Source organism: Pagrus pagrus (genome assembly GCF_965226575.1).
Source record: "Pagrus pagrus genome assembly, chromosome: 11".
Lineage (NCBI taxonomy): Eukaryota > Metazoa > Chordata > Actinopteri > Spariformes > Sparidae > Pagrus > Pagrus pagrus.
This window is the reverse complement of record NC_140195.1, coordinates 26,648,038-26,664,204: the sequence shown is the minus strand read 5'-3', so window position 1 is coordinate 26,664,204 and position 16,167 is coordinate 26,648,038. Positions and strand designations below refer to the sequence as shown.

Below are 16,167 nucleotides of genomic sequence, written 5' to 3'. Positions count from 1 at the left end.
TTCTTACCATCCTACTGAAGCAAATCACATACCTATCTGTACCTGGTGATGACATTTGTTCAGAAGCAGTGACACCTTTGATTTATTACCACTTCCCCAACATCTTTGGATAACTCCACATTTCACGTTTGGATGTTGTTGAGCACCTCGGGGAGCGACACTCCTGCGGGGAATCTGATTCTTGTGCCCTCTTGTTTGAAAAACTTTTTCATACTGTTGTTTGGTCCTCTTTGTACATTTGTACTTTTTTTTCTTTTTGTTGCAAAACACTTGTTCTTTCCTCCAAGACATGTGACATGGAGTGTTTGTCAGTGCAAGCAGCTTCTTTGATCAGGAACGATGTGAGAAAGAGCTACAGGGAGCAGACTCAGAGCCATGATCGGCAAAGAGGGGTGCATTCACAGGCTGCTCTCTGAAGCAATTCAGACTCAACTGTTTCTCTATCGAGGTTCAGAGAAAACATGCCCTTCGTAAGTACTATTCCTTTTATTTCATTTCAAGGTGCTAACCTTATTTTGTAGATTATATCGTGCATGTCTAATGGCTTCAGTATATTCAGGAAATAAAAGAATCCAAGGACCAAAGATTAAGATCCCTCTGTGATATAAATGAAATGAAAGGAACACTTGGCAAAAAGAAAAGCAATATTAAGTGGCATGGAAGATATGAATTAGCTCCAAATAGTAAAGGATAATTCTATTTCTTTATTACTCGTGTCTTATTTCATGCAACTTATACATTAATTTTTATTGGCTATAGAAAGTTATGCTCAGACAAACAGATGCAAGTGCACCTGAAATGTAATATTCCCTCATTGCAACAAAGAACAACATTTTTCATCATTTACCAAAATTTTTGCTAAACTGGTTATTTGTTTAAAGGAACATGTCACCCAAAAATTAAATCAGTATCTTCTCACCTCATGCTGATGGAAAGTCAGTGTCGAAGCATTCTCCGAAGCAACTGAAGTATATGGGGACTTTAAACAACAAACAACTAAAAACAAAAAATGCCTCCATGCAGCTTGTTCATCGTAATCCATGAGTCTCTTGAAGCCCCAAGATCCCCAATTGAAAAGAAGCATTTGCACCCTCGATGCGTGGTGCACCCACGTCAACAAGAGTGTGCGCTGACGCTTTTAGCTTGAGGACTATGAAACTTGTCTGCACTTTCCATCGGGTGCATGAGGGTGAGTAGATAATGAATAAATTAACATTTTTGGGTGAATTTACCCTTTTAAACCCTAAGATCTTCAAACTCCTCATAGTGCTAGCTCTGTCAGACCACCTTTTCAGGAATTGTGCACATTTCCAGATTTCAGTAATAAACTAGGGGCATGCATTATTAACCATTAGATGGATGGCAAAGACTACAAAAATCGGACACATTTTGTAATAAACCATAATCTATTTTTTAAACCTGGTTATTGGATGTGCTGGACATGGATGTGTTGAACATGTTAGCAAATAGTCGCTCATATAGACATTCAGCAGAAAGAGAGCGACCACCTGGAATAGTAAGTTACACTTTCTCTCACCTTGTAGATTTGTTTTGGTCTTTACTAACTGTTAAGGTAGATATCTGGCTCTTCAGCTGCTGAACCCTCCACCGAGTTCATCAACTAGCTGCCAGCTTTGTCTGCTGTCTGGTGCTGATCAGAACACTACCAGCAGCAGTGCTGAGTCTGACAGGCTGAGACCAAAACAGCACAGTTGTGGGCAATAGATGCAAAACAATGAGCTGAATGACACTAAAATGCTGGTGAGCTGCAGAGTCAGGGAGGTATTCTATGTGGATTTGCCCAACAAGCGACTTCCTTTTGCATTTCCAGTCATTTGATCCGCTGCTGATATGAAAATATTGAGTCGAGCAGCTTTTAAATCGTAGTTAAAAGGTTTTGCCTTAAGCTAACGGGTTCCACTCATCATTAACAAGCTGCTTGACTATTTGGGCTTGACAGATGGAGCAGTCAGAGGCGAAATAAGAAAAAATACGCAAGAATGATGCCATCACTGACTCAATCTCAATCTGTCGAGAAGTGCTCTGTGTATTTGTTTTATTGAGGTCACTCTCTTCGTGACAACTTGTGAAAACTGTTGTCTGATAGGACATTGTGCAACAACTCGAACATTCGTCTGCAGAGCATCTTGAGTAGAGCGCATGATTCTCCTTCAGAGAAAGGCATCCACAACTCCTCCACCATCTTTCTGTGTAAAAACAGTATCCGTGTGCTCCCTCTGGCTTCCGAACCCCGTCCTCTGAAGATAAAGTCCGACTTTAGTAATTACAGTCATACTTTACTTTACATCTTCATTTTGTAGCAAACTCCAACACTGCCGTTATTCTGTATTCACCAGTGGCTTACAAGCTTTCGTTCCATGGCTCTCTGCATCAATAATTGAAAAAGCAAACACACTGTGTGAAAAGTGATCCAGGAACCAGGGAAAACAAATCAACCCGAGTCAGTGTGTATAAACAGACGCAGATTTTTTTCGGCCTTTGGTGCAGTTCCATGACACCAATGATTTCTGATGTTAAGCGCTGGCAGTGGCAGACCTTGTTACAGGTTTTAAAAGGCACTCTGGGTCCAAACTGGTGTGACACCTGTGCAAAACATATTTATTTATTTATAGTCAGCAACACTGTGCATCAGCTGTTGGAGTTAACTCAACGTGCATCAGCTCCGCTATCAGTCTGGGAGGAAAGAAGGGCTGACATCAGCTTAACATCAGTGTTTTTAGTACATGATAATGTAACCTTTTTCTCAGTCTTCTCGGGTTCGTTCTGATCAACTAGGTTCGGGTAAGGAGACTGGCAGTAGCACTGAAGCACGAGAGCAACTGATCTCCAGCCCACATAACACACAACACAGAATATGGTATAAATGTATATATTTAAATGTCAATTTCTCTCTCAACATAAAATAGTCAACCTTACACTCATTAAATGAAATGCAGTTCTTTCCACATAACTTAAATTCACAGAATGAAATAAAATTAGCTGACCCAGGTAAGTACCGGTGTAGAAAAAAATAACAAAAATGTGTTTCTTTCCCCTCTAATGGGTTAAATTGTCTTTATTCTTCCCTGTTTCCGTTGTCTGTTTCAGTTTATTCATTGTCTTTCAGGGTCCTCCAAGGAGAAAACAGTTCTTTAAGTTCCTTTGTCAGTTTGTTTTTTTTGCAAAGGGGTGAAAAAAATAATTTAAAAAATAAATAAAAAAATACTGAGATCTCAGAAAAAAAAGTGCAACTAAAATGTGTCACTCCTCCGGACTGAGCCTTGTCCTACCACACTGATGTCCACACTGCGGTTGATGAACCAAGAGCCTCCATGCAGCATGGCGGGTGATACAGGTTGCAGTTGAACCAAGGGCCTCCACGTGGCAATGGCGGGTGATGTGGATCACAGTTGGGCAGAAGAACTCCTCCCTCAAAAAAACCAGCCTGCATAATATGCAGCATAATCATTTATCAGCTTAAATGACTCTCTCTTTACTTCTTCCAGTGTACATTAAACAATACAGCTTCATCACTTAGAATATAAACAGCTCAAATACAGAAAATAAAAAACACATGAAATGCTGCATCATTGTGGTATCTGAGCTACAGCGACAGCTATGGAGCTACGCTCGGCCTCATTACCAGGCCGCAGCTGAGCTAACAGCTCGGAAAACTGCTAACCGTTCGTCACGGTAACACACAATAACAACATATCACCACAACATCACAAAAAACACGTCTCAATACCATTAAACATTTATTGACTATCCTGACTGGCTTTTTCTTTATGTACTGAACCAGAATGATACTGCTAATCAAGCTAACGGTGCACCTAACTCACCAGAATAGTTCAGAAAAGTTCGAGGAAACACTGTCGGAGTTGCTCCCGGGATCGACTTCACTTCCCACCAGGGAAGTATCTCTTCACACTCACTTCCTAACGACAGTTTTATCACAATATTCGCAACTATGATCACGTTTGGTCGCCGAACGAGGACACTTTGCTCCGCGGCTACATGAGGTTTCTCCTTTCTCTGTCGCTCACCTTCTCACACACCGACAGCTGCGGGTGATGCATTCAGGTAAGCTCATAAATTACACTACCGGACGAAAAACAACTACGATGCATTCAAAGGGTTCTGTAAATTACACTACTATGAAACTAACCAGGGTTACAATAACAAGAAGCGTTAACCTGCAGAGAACATTCTCCATATATATTACACAAAAATAAACACATTATCTTTCCTGTCTGAGTAAAATCACACGTGCTCCACACAACGCTCTCTTTAATCATGAAAGTAAAAAAATATAATTGTGTGTGTGGATGTGATCTGATACACAGCACGCAACTTCTGTGATCATAAAAGTAACTGTGTCCTGAGTTAGACACTGCAGACTGACACACTTTCTGGTCATTCTGGGGGGGTTGTATTTGGCGATCACTACCGATGTGGAAGTCCAAGCAATTTAAACATTTTAAGGCTGTACACACACCAAATCAATCGTCCTATTCGCTTGAATTGGGTACTGCATTTAGGCTGCTGAAACAGAATCATCCTTTGGGAAAGTGTAACTGGACATAACGCTGTGGGGGCCAATCATTGTCGTAGCAGGAAAGACTGACAAAGAATTCTGTAGCAAATGGAGCTGTTCTTTCCTGACTTTTGAAACATGACAGTACGTGTAACATCAGCCCAATTAAGAAGAGGGAGAAGTGGAACCCAGAGGCCAGGAAACAGGCCTTAAAGGAGGTGGAAGCAGACAAACTCACTCCACATCAGGCAGCCAAGCAGTTTGGGGTCCTGAAGTCCAGCCTGAGGGACCAGGCTGGTGGGTGTTGGTGTGTCCACGGTCAGAGGCAACTCCTCACCCCTGAAGATGAAAATTCCCGTTTGTATTTTAGCGGTCACCTTCTTGCCAAGCGGTCACTCACTAATACATTACCAACATTTGTGATTTTAATCACAAATCACACATTTTTCAATGTAATGAGTATTTTTTTATATTACTGATACAAACAGGCTAAACAAGAAACATTTTATGACTGAAGTTCACCATTAAGCCAGGTGAGGAGCAGCAGAACATTGCACACAACATGCCTGTTGAGAGTTGAACCCAATTGGTGGAGGATGCCACTACATGTATAATCAGCCAATATTGTATATTGAATAGAAAATAGTAATATGGAGCAGCTACTATACAGCTGAAAAAGTCAGCTGCTGGAACGGGCCCTAATGTTTGTTATTTATATTTATATATAGTTTGTTTATATAGTTATTTTTATAGAGTCCTTCACAAGGCTCAGATTATAACTTGGACCGTACTTCCAGCACATACACATATGCCACCTTGCATTGAAATACAAATATGTGGTATTATCAGCGAGCCAATCAAATGCCTTTAGTGTTTAAAAGACTGTAGGATGTGTTTCTTCACTGCGACGGTCAGGAGCACTGTTCATTTCATCATATGGTGTAAACTCAATGTGCATCAGCTCTGCTACGCCTGAGAATGTGAACAGGAGCAAACTGTTGAAAAGTTTTGTTGGAGAAAGTTGAAATAAAGCTGTGTGGACATGTAGAAATATGTACATATTGTGAGGACGCGAATGCAACATTTATGAGGCTGCAGACACGACCGAGAGCTGTCACACCACAACTTTCACACCGAGTCCTGAGATTAACACCTGTCTTTGAGACAGAGGCAGTTAATATCAGCCGGGGCCACCGACTGACATTGATTGAATCAAAATTACACATCCATTGCAGATTGTCAGTGCATTAGCTTGCAAATGAGGCTTTCAGAATTTCTTTTTTCGTTGCGGTGAGTGGCAGCAATTCTGCCCTGACATCATCTCAATATTTTTCCTCCTCTAGTGGTTTTCTAATGGTGCTACTTAAGTAAGACCTTGTGCAGCTTTATCATACTGAGTGTTGCCGCGCTGACTGACAAGAAAGGGCATTTCAATTGAAGTCACTGGCAGCCATCACTGCTGATAGCATCCTGTCATGTGGAGACTTACAGTATATGTGCACAAAGCATGAAAACTAGGCTCGACTTTTTCACTAATATTGGATTTTTTGACGTAGAGTCCTAGTATCATCAAAATGTGGCAGTTATTCTTATTCCTGAGCCCCACTCGAGTGCTCAGTTTTGAGTTACGAGGCCGGAGCTGTCCGCTCTATCCGGTGTGAATCTATGCGGGCAGTCTGAATCACAGACAGGATGTCATCACTTTGTTTGGAGGAAACAACATTCTGACACCTCGGAGAAGAGTGGCGGCATGCTGGTGGTCTCTGGAGAGACATTTCCTTGGCAAACGAGGATACTGTCAAAATGCATGCACGCGCACACACAGATAAACAAGATGGCAGACAATTTGAGCAAGCAGACAGGCCGGGAGACAAAACGTATCCACACACACACACACACACACACACACACACACACACACAAAGACACAAAAGATTTAACAGTAGGCATGATTGCAGGGTCCAGGCAGCACTTTCACACCTCTCTGTCTTCCTCGTTCCTTTTGAGATGACAGGGCCCAATGGGAGAGTTGTATGAAGGACAGGAGAGAGATGCTGTCAGTGTGTGTGTGTGTCCACAAGTCTGGGAAGTGCATGTGTGTAAAAATGTGCAACAATTCAAGAAAACCATAATATTTTATTTGCAAAAGTCATTATTTGTATTCTTATCCAGTGTAATCTCTTTTATTAAGCACCACTTACATAAGACCAAACTTGTCTTGATTGAACGAATGGCGAATGATCATCATACACACATCGTGGCACACAGAACTCAGTTTTCTGGCTTGTTCAAGAAATTCAAGAAAACTACAACATTTGTAGTCCGTTTGAGGGGTCAACCACACACGTCTTTGCTGCTGGTTGTGGCTGTGGCTTGCCCAGTTAAAGTTTCCTAATGTTGAACTCCACACAGCGCCATAATGTGAATTTGCTTCACTACAGATGGTCGCTTGCATAGAATGGAAGTAAGCACAAGGAGAATATTCGAATATTCGTATATTAGCTTTTTCTTGTGGGGTCCATGCCAGCACAGCTGAGTGCTGTCATTCAGTGGGAGGGGGACATGCCAAGTCCTGGAATATTCTGGGATTCGTGCATTTTTTTTCAGGGATTCAGCATTTCACTCCTTTTTGTGGAGGAGAGGGTGGTGCTGCGTTCAGGACATCAGGACATGAATATGTCTCCACTGGTGGTCTGACACTTTCTGACCCAACTGGATGTATTTTATTAATTATAGTGTTTAATTATGTATTTTGTTAATTTTTATGTTTTATTTATGTACTTAACCCCAGTTCCTGTCTTTTATTGCTTGCAGTGTATGTTTGTTTGTGTGCTTTTGCTGCATGTAAAGTGCTATAAAAATTAAGTCTAAGTCTACTTTTATTGTAATTACTGTCCTTTGGCTGCTGTGACAGAGAAATTTCCCCATTTGCGAGGATTCTGATTATTGATTGATACATTTTTTAACAGTTTAAGAGATTCAGGTTAGCTGTCTCCAGTCATTGTGCCAAACTAAGCTAACCAGCTGCTTGCTGTATATATTTAAGACACAATATGAGAGAAGTGTCAATCTTCCTACTGTGCGGCCAGAAAGTATAAACATGTTTTTCCCAAAATGTTGTACTACTACTGTGTTTTATTTTGGTCTGACCAGAAAGTGGCACCAAAGGGTCATGTCACCTTGTTTTATCCACACATCAGCTTACTTTTAAATAAACTCTTAATGTATGCATGTGTATGTACTTTGAGTGGCCAATAAACTAATTTCATTTAATTTCTGACAATTTCAGTCAATCAATCAATTATTCAATCATGCTACTTGCAGGTTGAGTTGGCGAGCTGAGCTGTACAGCCTCTTTCATTAAAGGGTGAAAAGGCAATAATAACTGCCAGTGAATCACATCTCTTCTGTGAAGCAGTTGATACTCTGACAGATATGAGTGGAAGGTGCAACACTACAACTTAACTATTAAAGCCTTCCATTTTGGATCTTATGGCCTGTCATTCTCTCAAAGGTCAGCACTGTAAAGACTGGTGATGGGCACAGCACTTCTCTCCAGTGTACTGACTCACTGGAATCAGTGCATTAAAAAGACATGTACGTAAGTACCAGATCGTTGACTGATCGTTTCAGGACGTGATGCATTTCAATTAATTCAGCCAAATAATTCATTGTTATGAACAATACGTTTGCAGATGAGACACCACTGGTAAAGACAGTTTGTCATTAGTCAACAATGCAAATGTCAAAGTTCACACAGAAGATGAATTTGATGCAGAGGATAAGCACAGATGTGCAAACGCTGATGAGTCACAACGTTAGTTTAAAACAAGATTATGTAACTTTTTACCTTAAACTAACAGCTTCCAAATCCTGTTGATGGTACAGTGTCTTGTAACAGGGTGAATGTTGTCTCTGTCACATGTTTCTGCACTGTGTAACTTCAGTGAGAGGGTAGGATCGCAGCATTACATACATGTTTACTTCAACGTACAAGTTTTCAACACATAACATTGCTATGACGTAATCAGTTTTGTTTGTAGTTAGCACCTACATTACATCTCGCCAGGTCACCAAATCACACAAGACGCTGATTTCTACATAACGTTACTTTAAATGAGGTGCACCTGAGTGTACATCTAAAGGAGCAGGATAATCTTCTACCAGTCAGTGAGTATTACAGAAGATAAGAGTGACAAACAGGATGGCACTTAGTAGAGCGTATACCTCCACCAAAGCCCAATAGTGCTCTTTAATTCAATCAAGCCTAATCCAATATCAAACGTGAAAGCCCTGTATCACTCTAAATTTCAAACCATCCATAACCAGATCTAGACTTACCAGGTCTGCATCAAATTGTACTCACTCACAGATAAAAGCCAAGATCCATGCATTATTCCCCTGAGAAATCAACAAAAATGTCCCTATCTCGCAATGTTAAAGAAAGATCCACACCAAAACTTAATGAGGTCTATTCTGGGCCGAGACCTATCCTCCATCCAAGTTTCATGGAGATCTGTTGAGTAGTTTTTGTGTAATCCGACTAACAAACCAACCAACCACCAGACACGGATGAAAACATAACCTCTTTGCCTGAGGTTACAGTTGTTGAAACAAGTGTTAAATGAGACTTATTTAAAGACAGCATGGCTGAAATAGAATTGACACTTTATCATTTCTTTCTAGATATATTGAATAAATTAGTCTTTTTACTATGCCTACATGTTCACTTCAAAGTTGGACAGTGTTCAATACTGGCCTAATCTTTATGCAAGTCATTTTTGCTTTAACATTGAACGATTTTGTGTGTCTGTGTGTGTTGCTTGTGGATGTGTTCACAAATTCCACCGCACTCTCACATTTGCAGTGTGTGTTTGCATCCGCGCGCGTGTTTGGCAGGTACCGGCAGTTTAGCATTTAACACCTGCATGCCTGCGTCACCTCTCCGCTGCTCTCTGCCTCCGCAAGACGCCACTTTCTTCAACAGGCTGAAAATGGAGTTGACTCCAGCTGAGTCCCCCGTGAGAGTACACACCACAGGTCTGCGGGGAGTATATTTCAACACTCCACATGAATAATAGCAGCACTTTGTATTGAGGGAAATGTTTTTTCTACCCTCGCCCCCCTCTCTCTCACCCCTCTGCGGCTCTCCGGAGACCTCGGCAGCTCACCGCGGGGGAACATTTCTTTAAAGTAAAGACGCTGACCTTACCAAATAGAGGTGGACCGCGGCCAAGACCGCTGCTCACTATCTGTGTATCACCATATGGGAACGGTGCATTTATGCCACAAATAGCTCGAGAGGCGGACTAAATGGGTTCACATGCTTCCTCTGTTTTTTCATCATCTTCTCTTTTTCCAGCCGTTTACAGGAGAGAGCGGAGGAAATTGGAGAAGAAAGTTTGATGACACAGGCTCAAACTTTTCCTAATGTAAACACCCGATGATGAAAAACACTTGAGTTGTGCTTGAAATGTATAAAAGGCCTTCTACAGAGTGTGAAACTGAATAGCTCTGGTAAATATCTGCCTGATACCGGAGCTGCCGCTCAACGGGAAAACAACATTACCAAGGTTCCCAAAGCGTAAAATTACATAAACAGTTCACAAATATGCATACAGTTTGGCTGCTTAAGTTTTTATATTTTTGATGTGAACTTTGAAGTTGTTGAAGGTATTTTAATAACCACATTCTGTCCTTTTTCAGTTTTCTTTTCATCAACCATACACTTTTCTTTCACATCACAAACACTGATGCATTTCTATCACAGTTTACATGTGAGACCTTAAAGTTCTCCTCCACGGCCCCAAAGATGAATCTGTACATGCTGGCAATTCCATAAGAAACATCCGGACTCCCTGACATGAGAAAAGTAATAATAAGGTTGTTTCAGCCACAGAATTCACACGAAAGGATTGTTTGATCTTAAGATAAGATAAGAGCAGCCTTTATTGACCGTCAGAGAGGAGAATTCGATTGTTGCAGCATGAGAACAGGAACAAGTACAGAGAGATGGAGAAGTTCAAACCAAAAAACAGAGCTGTGTAAAACTGAAATGAAAATGATACAAGAGCAAATAACAAGCCACAAGTGACTATGGTGTGATTTAATTATATCAGCAAACTCGAGTATAGTCGAGTAAATGTAAGCAGTGCACACCTGAAAAATATTCCTGTGGCATGACATACATCGAACTCTTCTGTGTTTATTGTGTTTTTCCTACCCTATTGCAGCAGTCAGGATCAAGTGCCATACATAACTAGGTTCAGGAGAATGTTAAGTTTCAGTCTGGCTCATTTGAAGTACAAATTTTACTTTTGCTTTTGTCTGAGAATGGATGAATTTACCAGAGTTTAGATTAATAAGGCAGTCGAAATGTGGTGTGTTTTTTTTCCGTGAGCTCAGACAGAACCTCCGGTAGCTTACTTTTGTTTGTTTTAATTAAAAAATATGTACTTGGAGACTTCCATCTAAAATGTTGTCTCCATCTGCCAAGCAAGTTACAGCCATTTTTTAAATTACCCTCAGCTATTTCATTGAAAAATAGTATTATTATTATATTATTTAATTTCCTGACCATGTAGATGTGTCCAAAAAGTTCAGAGTGCATAGAAAGGTTATTATATCATAACAGAGGAGATTGAAGCAAAAGTGACTTTTTTCCAGAGAAAAACGTATATGATGCATTGAACAGGAACAACAACAGTAGTTTGGCTACAACCACTGCCTGTTGGCCTGCCATTACAGAACATGATGGTGTAATCAAATTGACTACAGAGCCCCTGAATGCCCAAGCATGTGTGGTACCACTGAAAAGCTGAGAAACTCCACTTTACATGAGTTTAAAGCATGTGGATAGGAATAGCTGTTGAGCTCTGTAATTACATTATCCAAAATATTTCCAACAATGTTCAAACCCAGATGCGTTTCATTTGGTCAAATATCACTATGACTACCAGGAGAGAGTGAGGGAGGAAGTGGGCGAACGTGACTAAACATGACGGGAATGTAACTTTAAAACATCACCGTCATCGTCCATGAACATTTCTGTGTGGATAGATTTAAATCAGCAGTGGTGAGACAATGACTCCTATGATCCCACTTTACCTACATCTTTATCACATTTTCTTAAATTATCTTTTACCTGAATATCAATTAATGGGGATGATGCAGTTTTCATAATTCCAGCGAATGCAACAGATGTGCTGCAGAGAGTTTATAGCTATAGCTAATTTTCAACTTTTTAATACAGCTTTCAATGGTCAGTATCATAAAACCCCTACATTTATTGATCAGATATAATATAGTATTGGTACATTATAATATATTATCTGGTAAGTGATAAATATATAATTACAGTGTAATGCAACATATGAATATAAAATCTTAACCCTCACTAAGAAAATACATCAAACAAAACTAAATGCCTACAGACCCAATGTTTAGTCTTAGTAGAGCTAAACAAAGACTTTACTCAATACCGGGTGCGCAAAGTTTCAAGTTTGGAGTTTAAACTCAGCAAGTTGAACTGTGGAGTCTGAGCCCTTCAGAACAGGAGGACGCAGTATGATCCACACTCTTCCTGCTGACATAACCAGCTCACCTGGGCTCTGGTGATTACACGTCAACATAACTCTCCACACCAATTGTGTGACAACATAATCTCAGCTCTGCTCCACTGTGAGACTTTTCTTGAGAAAAAAAGTTTTCGGCTGTGTCAACCAAGAGATGCCGTCAACACAAACATCTGTTATCGTCACAGCAATAACCCATTATTGTGTTTTCATTCATGTAAGTGTGGTGAGATCTGCCAATGTCAAAAGTACACAGAGATTATAGGACAGTTTACAATGGCAAACTGTACAATGAAGCAAACAAGCAAAAAAGTATCTTATGACTTAAATTAGTGACATGCCACTATGGTGTTATTAGAGTAAAAATCAGTTGGTCGTCTAAAAACATTTATCCTCTGTGCACCATAAATATCCATAACAGGTTTAATGGAAATCCTGCCATTCCTTGTTGTGAAAGCTTTTCATGGACCACGGATTCGGTCAAGGGGAAACTGTGACCAGTCAGTGGTGCAAAACAAAAGGTCAGCAGGTCACCATAAACATTAAGATTCATTCTCCAGGGAACATAAATATCCTGAATAATGTCAAGAATCCTTGCTGCAGACCAGTCGTCTGGAAATGTTAGACGGACGTTGACTGCCCAACCAGCGGACACACAACGCCATCTTTTGGCCCAGAGACCCGTAGAGCAAAAGTGAATTTTTAATGAAATTCATGAAAGAAATTCTTTAACAATGCATGTTAAGTGTTTTTTTTGTCCGCCATGAGACTTTGGTTATTTTGTAATCAAGACCATCTCTCCAGCATTTAGACGTGGCCCACTCTCACCATCAGTAATGCAACATCAGGATAGGTGTTCTATAGGCTCACCACCCGAGTACCCTGACCTCTCGGGATGGGAGGAATTCACATATGAATCCTGATTCTTGTCTTCCACGATTCTCAATCGATTCACAGATTCCAACAACATTATTTGCACACAGAGAACAAGCCAGAACTCAACCATGAGAGCGCAGTGCAGCACTAAGATGTTGTACACAGAAGTTATTTTGTCATCATCTTCAAGGAAAGAGGTTTTTGGGTTCCATAATTAAATAGTTTGCTTTGTAAGACGAAAGTGAAGTATTTTGTTAAAACTCTGCCATCACCTGGAGACTAACGTTAGTGGATTGGAGCATCAAACTCCTGCATCAACAAACAAGCTGACCTCGTTTTTTTCATCTCGTGTGATTTTCTTTTTAAACATCTTGTATGAGCGTTGTTGAAGGGAGCCTGAGAAAAAGAATTTCACTGCCAACGACTGCTTCACTGTAATTGTTAACATGTGACAAATAAAGGAGTTCAAACTTCAACAGACTTCAGCACTTTACAAGAAAATAAGTTGGTACATAGTCTGTTTTATTCATATATAGATTTCCAAATTAATGCTTATTGATTTTAACTCATCTTTATGTATAGAAGTGAAGCACTTTCAAACACTTTTCTTTGTTTGTTTGTTTGTTTGTTTGTCTGTTTGTCTGTTCTGTGGTCAGATATTCAGTTAAATCAAGGCCAATTAGATTAAGTTGCACTTACGTTTCCTGTTATTTGATGGACTAAGGACAAGAATGAATTGTTTACCATACAGTAAACTGGAGTAAGAGCCGAAAACTATTTGTGTGAACTCAAGTTGTCATTTAATCTGTGGCCAAACTGAGCAAGCTATGCATTTTAGATGAATTAGACGTTCACTGTCAAATGATTTGATTGGTTTGACTATTTTCCATCACTCAAGGCTGCAAAGCACCAAAATCACAGGACTCGACTAAGCTGCAAAGTAGAACCCAACCGATACTGGATTTGTTTTGGGTTGATACTGTTATCAGTATATCGACTGATATATTTTTTTTATATACACACAGAATATATACGTAGACACAGTTTTTGCAGCGATCCCTCAAATGTGGATCAAACACTTTTGGAGGCAGAATCATTTACAGTTTCACAATAAACTTCACAGGGAATTTAATAATTATAAATTACCCCAAACATCTTTATCTGCATAACTGGCTCATATTGGACCGAACATATGCTGATACAGATATATAAACATTCACAAACCTGTCTTTGAAAAATACAGCACCGGTATCATTTTAGAAACATTTTGATTAAACCATATATTTCGAGGAACAAGCGCAGTGATCTGTCTACCTTTAATATTCTGACCTGAAACAATCTGAACTAAATTGGACAGAATGATATTAAATTTGAGTTTTTTATTTTGTTTTGGATGGAAGCAACAAACGTTTTATTTGGGTACCAAGAAATAAAATAATTACAGCCTAATGCAGGACTAAATTACTTCTGAAAATAGTCAAGCGGTATAAAGTGTGTGAGAGAAAGTTTTTCACTATGACATTCTCATCCTACTCCTCCCCCCAACTCACACAGGAGCAGAAACTGGTCTTGGTTCCCTGCCAACTGGAGCTGCCAACCAGCCTGCAGTCTGAGCCTTTCTTTTTTTTGGTATGGTAATATCCAGACAGGAGGCAGAGGAGAGTGGAGAGGAGAGGAGAAGGGAGACAAACAGCGCACATCAAAGAGAAGCCCACTTCTCTTTCCTTGACCTCTCTTTTATTTGCATATGTCTCCGATTTCTTTTTTTTTCTCTTTTTCTTTTTCTAACATCACACTTTTCTTTTACATCACACGCTCAGAATCCTGCCACATATTCTGCACCTCATCCAAATTCTTAACAAATAACTTTCCTCTTCTGTCTAACCCGACAAGGAAATTAAAGTTAGGTGAGGTATCCTTTATTGATCTCTCTGAGTTTAACCCATCGTTAGGAGCAGTGGGAAGCCACTCTGCAGCATCCAGGAACAAACTCCAAGTCGGGAGAGTTAACATGCAAAATCTAGAAATAAAAGCCCTGCCCCGGGTGGGAATCAAACCAAAGACCCTTCATGCTGCGGGGCAACAGTGCCAACCGACAGGCTACCTTGCTACCTGCACGCCCTCAGTGTCTCTCATCCCATCTTACTCTCAGTAGAAGGAGGGACAGAAGATACTGGGCGTCTCTCCAGGGTGTCCTTTGGATTTGGTTGAACCACCTGGACTTCACAGGAGACGCACACACACACAAAAGGTGGGAGGAATATGCCAGCTGGTGTGTGTCTGTGTGTGTGTGAGTTGTGAGATATGCAGAGCTACTCATGCTATTCCCAGTAGGCTTCCTATCACAACACATTACACACTTTCCACCTCTCACCTCCTCCTAAATCCATCTCTCTTAGACTGTCTCTCTCTCACACACACACTCTTAAATGTACACACTGCGGAGGATACACACACACACACACACACACAGAGAGAGTGTGCTGTCCACTGCTGTGCTGTACAGCTGAGTAACAGTCAGAGACAGAGTGCGGTGGGAGGTTTGGATGCAGTCCCAGTGTTTATCAGGGAGGAGGCCAGTGGTGGAGTGATGCTGAGAGCCTTTGTGGACCCACTCTACCTCCCACATGACATCCTCTTAATGTTCTACACACAGAACGGGAAAGCACTCTGCAGTTATACCTTAATGCAATGAAGGGCTACTTAAGAGTTATGTTTTGAATACAAATTAATTTCAGAAAAACAAAAGCGCTGACCAAAGGTTTGTCATTGACAGGCAGGAGAATAATTAAGCATTATGTCATATCAGCTTTCATTTTGTTTCAGTTTAACAAAATGTGCTTGAAAACGTATAAATTGTAAATCAGAATCGAACACAAGGGTTTCCCAAGTTTAGGCTTTATACATATGAAAAGTTTTTGCTGATGTAATGCACTGGATTGCAGCAGAGTTTGCTAAGCTAACATGGGGGCTGGGATGATAATATCAACTGATATTAGCTTGAATTTAGAACTAATTTAGAAACTAGAGCCTGAGTTTATTTTTAAAGGTGCATTATGTGATTCATTCAGGTCTTCACTGAATGTTTTTTTGTTTAATGCCTAAACAAACTAAATAAACAAACTCTCTTTGTTTTCATGACTGAATAAACTCTAATAAACAAACTGATATTAAAGGACA

General features: G+C 40.2%; 1 long non-coding RNA gene across 1 annotated transcript; it reads right to left on the bottom strand.

The window, feature by feature from the left end:
- Positions 1 to 2,874: 2,874 nt before the first annotated feature.
- On the bottom strand, positions 2,875 to 4,023 carry LOC311265773. Its single transcript, XR_014623611.1, has 2 exons — positions 3,843 to 4,023; positions 2,875 to 3,445 (listed from the first exon to the last, which is right to left on the bottom strand). It is a non-coding gene; the product is annotated as an uncharacterized lncRNA (long non-coding RNA).
- Between the last annotated feature and the right edge of the window lie 12,144 nt (positions 4,024 to 16,167).